This window comes from Arachis hypogaea, chromosome 13, assembly GCF_003086295.3.
Source record: "Arachis hypogaea cultivar Tifrunner chromosome 13, arahy.Tifrunner.gnm2.J5K5, whole genome shotgun sequence".
NCBI classification, from domain to species: domain Eukaryota; kingdom Viridiplantae; phylum Streptophyta; class Magnoliopsida; order Fabales; family Fabaceae; genus Arachis; species Arachis hypogaea.
In genome coordinates, this window is record NC_092048.1 from 79,763,949 (window position 1) to 79,771,175 (window position 7,227).

General features: G+C 33.8%; 1 long non-coding RNA gene across 1 annotated transcript; it reads right to left on the bottom strand.

The window, feature by feature from the left end:
* Positions 1 to 2,218: 2,218 nt before the first annotated feature.
* LOC112732307 (uncharacterized) lies at positions 2,219 to 6,215 on the bottom strand. Its single transcript, XR_003167957.3, has 3 exons — positions 5,627 to 6,215; positions 5,328 to 5,524; positions 2,219 to 2,441 (listed from the first exon to the last, which is right to left on the bottom strand). It is a non-coding gene; the product is annotated as an uncharacterized lncRNA (long non-coding RNA).
* Positions 6,216 to 7,227: the final 1,012 nt, after the last annotated feature.

The following is a 7,227-nucleotide window of genomic DNA, read 5'->3' on the forward strand; positions in this document are numbered from 1 at the left end:
GACAACCATATTAAATTTGATGTGAGGATTCAGTGTTGGTTTAGAACTATACTTGCAACGCAACTATTTTTTTGTGAAATTCTATACCGACAATTTTCCTGCATCAAAGATGCTGTGGGACCTACTGGTCTTGAGAGGTTAGGGAATTCAGATTCCCTGCTCTCTGTACTGGTGTTTGAACGCCCAGGGTCTGCTCCCTGGCTGGCGTTCAACGCTAGCAGTGCTGCCCATTTGGGGCGTTGGATGCCCAACCAGAGCTTCCTGGCTGGCGTTCAACTTTCAATAACACTCCATCAAGAGTGTTCTGTTTTCACTGCTCAATAATTCTGTCTCTGTTCTAACTACTGCATATGATGATGACCATAAAATAACTGAAAGAAAAACAAAATAAAAAAATAAAAATAATGAATTAATTAAGGTTGGGTTGCCTCCCAACAAGTGCTTCTTTAACGTCATTAGCTTGACGGTTAACTTCTTATGGAGGTGAGTATGGGCTCAGATTTTTGCCCCTTACAGTGAACTTTCTTCTTGTCTTCTCATAAATGAGCTCTACATGCTCTAGAGACAGGATACGACTCACTGTATGTGGTAAGACTGGCTTCTTAGTTAAGACAACTTTTATGCTAGGTGAGAGGCCTTCAGTTGGGGCTTTCTTGTCCCTCCACCCTTTAGGTACTTTCTTCTTAGTACCTTTATGCTTAGATCTTGTTGATGGCTGCCCAAAACCAAACTTAGAATTAATGTTTGGGGATCTATAAAGCTCTGCACAGAAAGAGAAGGTTGGAACACTAGGTGTTTGATAGTGAAGATTATCATTGGTAAATAATTTCACATAAAAATTAGTCACGTTGTAAGTATAGTTCCAAACCGACGTGTAATCCTACCAATCAAATTTTAATATGGTTGTCACAAAGTTCAACCCCAATAAAAGTAAACTAAAGTATTCAAACCTCGGGTTGTCTCACAAGGAATGGAAAATCATGTGCATCAATATTGGTTAGAATTCCGGGATTGGGGGTTATAAGGAAGAATTTAAACTATTAAACTTAATATGCAAGAAATCTTAAAGTGCAAGAAACTAAATCAAGTAACTAAAGTAAAGTAAGAACAAGTTCAATCTGTCAAGAGAAAATATAATCTATTTCTACTCTAGAACTAGATAATTAACTAAACTAACTATAACAATAATCAAGCAAATTGGTATTTTTGGGTTTTGAGTATGAATAATAAAAGGAACTCTTGGCTAGGCATAGGAATTGGGGTCACCATCCTTGTCTAATAACCATATCTTGACAATTATAGGGAACCAAGCTCACTAAGGTTACTTCTATGCTTGAAATATGTCAAATGGCTTGATCAACATCAATCCATAAGTCCTAACCTAGCTACCAATTGACTTAGTAGTTGGCTAGTGTCAATGGTTATCAAATTGACCACTAAGGACTCTCAAATCACCAAATCAATTAGACTCAATGACTTAAGTTTACCCAATTCTCTTGGCCTATAAAGAAGACTACTCCATAACCAAAGGAAACATTTCATCAAACACATGGGATGCATCAACAAAAGACATCAATGCACTCATAGAAATTTAAGATCCACAAACTTCATAAAATGAGAAGAAAACGGAAAATAACAAGAAAATTCAAATTCAAACACAAAATCTAAACAAAATTATACTAAGGAATTCAAATAAAGTAACTGAAACTAAAATTAACAAAACCAATTCAAGATTTCAACAAGGGAAGATCAAATCAAACTAGATCTAGAGAAGAGCATGAGTTTCTCTCTCTAGAACATGAGAACCAAAAACTAGCTCAAAATGTGTGTCAAGTGTACAATGAATGATCCCCTCCGTTTTGATAAATCCCGTTTTTAGGATTTATCTTGTATGTATTTTGATGGTTTTATCAATGATCTTTCACACTTATTCATATAAAATGCATGGTTTTGTGTTTCCTTCCCGATTTTGCTTCATGGATGAAAACATGCTTCTTCTACACTAAATATCCATATTTGAATCCTCTTCTATTACCATTCGATGCCGTGATCTGTGTTAATTGATTTCAGATTTTATATGTAACATCCCTTCTAGCAAAATACCTTGCTTAAGTCAGGGTATTTCTACTAGAAAGAACGTTACGTAACCTTTTCTAATATTAACTACTTAATTACTGAGCCTTTTTATCGATTTCGCGTTTCAGTTTTAAGAAAATGCCAAAAAATTGTGTTTATTCATTAAAGAAATGTATCAAGGATAAACATTGCAAATAATAATAAAAATCATATAAGTATTATTAATAGTAATTCTTATACATAAGAAGTCATATAAACCCAAATACAACACCTACTCCTCTGTTAAAATAAAACCTCAAAGGACAAGAGCGAGGAGACTCTATGAAACACTTGCAGCTTCATATTGCATCTTCAAACCTGTGTCACTGAAAGGATGGAAAATTTGGGGGTGAGAACCAAACCACATGTTCTCAGTAGAGGTCAAGAATGCCGTGAAAGTAAAGAATAAAGCGCAAATAGTTAATTTCATTCGGAGATATCTAAAAGAAAATTAACCTCCTTTAAAAGCATTAGTTAATTATTCAAAATCCTAGACCTATATTTTCTTTATAAAGCTCTTAAAAGTTTTCCTAGACTATATGAATGAACAACCTGTTCCAAGCATAGGTTCATTAAGTCTATGCTGAACCAGTTTGATTTTTTCATACTTTACTAGACCATAACATAAAAGAAGTTACCTACGCGGTATAAATGATCATCCTGCTCCAAGTATAGGTTCATTAAGTCTATGCTAAACCAGTCAGATACTTTATACAAAACTAGACCTCAAACGTACCAGTCACGGCCTTAGGCCCAAACAACTCAATCAACACCCAATTCACCACAATCCAGCCAATCAGTTACAAACACAAGTAATGAGGTTCAAACACAATCAAGAGCAATTACATCAAGTATAGCAATTAGCAATTAAACATAATTATTCACTTAGGCAAACCAATTACAATATACACACCCAAACAATGTCACATAGATGCATATGATGAATGTCTAGTCCTAGTGCTGGCCATGAGCTCATGTGTCGGTTAGCACCTGCATTCCCGACATTTATCCGGTCACGAGTTCACGATTTCCCGAATACGATTTTCCGTTCAAATAAATGCGCATATAATTATTAGCAGCTCTATTGAGACACCCTCTGCTTTCTACTTGCAGGAAATATACCCTTGGGAGCGGAAAATTGCTGTAGGTATCCTAGTTTCCCTACAGAAGTTCTTGCGTTGCTTTAAGCAACAGATAAATAAATATTATCTCTTGGGTTGCATTTAAGCAACAAATAAGCAAACAATATCTCTTAGGTTTCCTCAAGCAACAAACAAACATCTCTTGGGTTGCTTCAAGCAACAAACAAATAAACAAATATCTCTTGGGTTACCTCAAGCAATAGATAATCAAACAATAAGTACTTTACTCTTTCCTTTTTCTTTCATAATTGCAAATACGCAAGCGGGACAAGACCCACGCCCTTGCCAACAATCTCGTATACTAAATAATCTTTTCTTAAAAGAATCATTGAAGTTATTATCATTAAATAAGCCTTAAATATTGATTTTGATTAAGTCCTTATATTTTTATAAAAATTTGAACATAATCTCCTTTAAAAATAGGACTTAGCCACCCTTACGGGTCCTTCTTTCTCAACATTTCACCAACCTCTTATAAGCAATTTCCATAACAATATATTCTCAAAAACATTTGATAATAGTATAGAAAATCTATTTTCTTAAATTCCAGATCCAAGTAATCACCAAAACAACATCGGCAATCTAATTTCAATTTTATTTTTAAAATATCAAACAAATTCGGAATTATGCAAACCTTATATGCATGCGACCGTCTCGGATTAAGCTTTTTATTAAACCAAAAATCACAATTTTTCGCTGACTCTAGCTTCGGGAATATAAGCAAAACCGTGACTGCTCTGTAGTGCCTTAAAACCAGAAGACAGCAGCAACGTACAACATTCAAAATTTTATATAAAATCCAAATTAAATCCAAACACCTTCAAAATTAATGTGGTTAAATATAACTTATCCAAATTTCTTTCTAAATTGGTTCCAGGGTCATACCATTTTTAATGAAGAAGTAACGTAGCTTTGAAGTTAGGTAATTCTCTGCAAAATTCTGTTTTACAAATCATTGAACACAACCTTTTCCAAGTCCCATAACTCACTTATTAAAACATGGAAAACTCTGAAATTTAAATCACATACGCTAAACATACTTAATTTTCACCTCCAATTGGTTGCATCTCAATATCTATCCAGGATCGAAAGTTATAAACTCTCAAAGTTACTAATTTAAGAAAACAGAATCTGGCTTTCTCTACATAATGCATCATCTTTCAAAAATTCGTATCTTTTAAACCGCAAGTTCAACCGTTCTGAAATTTTACGACATTAAAATAATAGGACTAAAGTTTCATTTAAAATTGGTTTTGCTTCAAAATTCGGAACATTCACAACAGAGCCAACAAATTACTGCTGTTCCAAAAATTCTGCAGTAAAAATCAGATCCCACAACCATTACTCAAAAATTCACCATAAATCTTATATTTAAAGAAAAGATCTCAAACTCTCCAATTCAATCCCAATCATTCCCAAGTTTAACCAGGACTTGATTCAACGCAATTCTGATCATCACAGAATTAGTTACAGTCTTTCAAAGTTACTGTTTTCACTTAAAGGTAATGCAGAAAATCAGATTTTACGGCTTAACTTTGAAAAATCATAACTAAATCTTCAGTTAATACGAAACCTTCAAATTTAAATCCTAACAACTACACTTGTTAAAGTTTACTCAGATTTTAATCTCATACAATTTTGATCGCTAGCAAATTACTAGACCGTCCTCAAAGTAACCATTCTATTTTGAAAACCAGATTCTTAATAATAGTTTAGTCTTTTAGGCCCTAATTCTTCAACAATTCTCAATCCAATATCAAATATATCAAATGATTATCTTAGTCTCAACCATTTATACATAATCAGTCAAAACCACAATCCTCTACTAATCTCAAGTCATTTTCACAGCCATAGCAATATACCAAACAACCATTTCAACAACCAATAATCAATAATTCAATCATCTACCACACATAATTACAATCAATTCAATCACAGCACCAAGCACAATCGCAATCACAATCCAACATTCATATAATCAATTAATTACTCACAACTATTAATACTATTTGCTGTTATTTAGTAAACCTTGTTGGCATTCCTAAATTAAAATCATTTTAAACCCCCTACCTCGATGTCGAAACTCGTAAGATTAAACGCTGTGAGCGGCTTTTCCTTTTGACTCACAGCAGTGGCAATTCTCACGCAAATCCGAATCTGGCACTATCTCTGATCATGCTCACAACGGCGACAATTCCACAACAGTAATGATAGTTACAGCGAAACAGGGAATTCAAATTGGATGGGAATAAAGAACAATTACAGCCCTGGAGATTTCAAGACAAGACATATACCAGAATCAACTCAGAACAAGCATGGCAGTGATAATAAAACGTGTAAATGGGTCGTATTTAAGAAAAAGGTCAAACCAGAGTCAAAGTGGCAGTTTCAGTCTCAACACGGCAAATTCAGCGATGGCAGAGTAACTAACTCGCAGTGACAAGTTGGTGGCGGCTCCGGGCAGAATCGATGACAACGATAGGGCCTTGGCCTTCGGCGGCAACGACAACGACACTTGGTGATAGAAGCAGCGACAGAGGCCCAGTGTCACCTTTCACTCGCGGTTTCTCTCCCTCTGTTCGAACTTTATGCTTTCAGCCGCGACAACGATGGTGACGGGGTGGCCGCAACAGCTGCGCAGCGACGGAGTAGCGGCGCTGTCCTTCGCGCACGAGCTCTCCTTCTCCTCACGTTTGTCCTTTCCCTTGCGAGCGTTCTCTCTCTGTCCTCTGGCTCTGGCGACAGCGACGGCAACCGGCGCAGGGAGCAGCACGGCGCAGTGATCCTCATTCCTCTCTTCTTCCTCTGTTCCCTCACCCTCTCCCTCTTTCTTCGTTTCCTTCTTTCTTCCCTTCTGTTTCCCCCTCGAGCTCCCCGTTCCCTTTCTTTCCCTTTCTGATTGTAGATTTAGGGATTTAGTATGCAAATTAGGGATTTGTGATATTAGGGTTAAAATTAAGATTTTATAAAAGAATATGGATAGATATGAATAGATATTTTGATAAAATTGGAAGGTAGAGTAATTTTAAAACCAAATATACTCTCTTAAAAATATTTAAGAACATCATTTATCAACATATTGCTAAGTTGAATTAATTATTTCTAATTTAAATTATAAAATAAGCATATTAATCACATTTTTATAAAATGTAGTTTAAACTCAATATTAATTATTCAAATTAAATGATATAACTTTTTATTATTTTTCTATTATCAAAACTTAATTTCAAATTATATAAAATAACCAATTATAAAAATTTACACAAAAATATTAATTAACTTAACTCCAAATATTAATAAAACTAATTTAATTACTCTTAACTGATTAATTTATAAAATAAGATATCAAATTAAGAAAATAAATCGTAACCTTTTCAGAATAAAAGTTACTTAAATTAAATTACACAATTCTTTCTTATTTTTCAATTAATAAAATTATACAAAATATTCCATTATAATTAGATTACTTAAGAAGATTAATTGATTTAAAATAAAACTATCTCCGAATCTATTTAATTATTTCTAATAAAATAATTTCTAAAATTATAAAGTTTAAACTTAATAAGATAAAATAATAATTTATTCATATTTAAATTTTCAAAAAATGCGGGATGTTACATTCTATCCAACTTACAAAAATTTTCGCCCTCGAAAATTGATCTAAGATGGAGAAAAGATTCATAATCACATTCCCTTTGAATATTTTAAAGATACCAAGAAAATTATATCACAAACATAAAAGAAAATATATTAGGTGATGCAAAAGTTGATAAAAATAATTTGATGCAAACCAAATTTCAAAATCCAAAAGTAAATAGGCATAATGTTCGTTCAGAACTCTTAACAAAGCATGATCACTTCCTCTCGTTGCCTCAAAACTCCAGAACTCCTTATAACTTCGTATACTGACCAGATTCACTTTCCGTACGCATAAATCGTGTCCCTAAGAACTACTGCCTATAAGGAATAC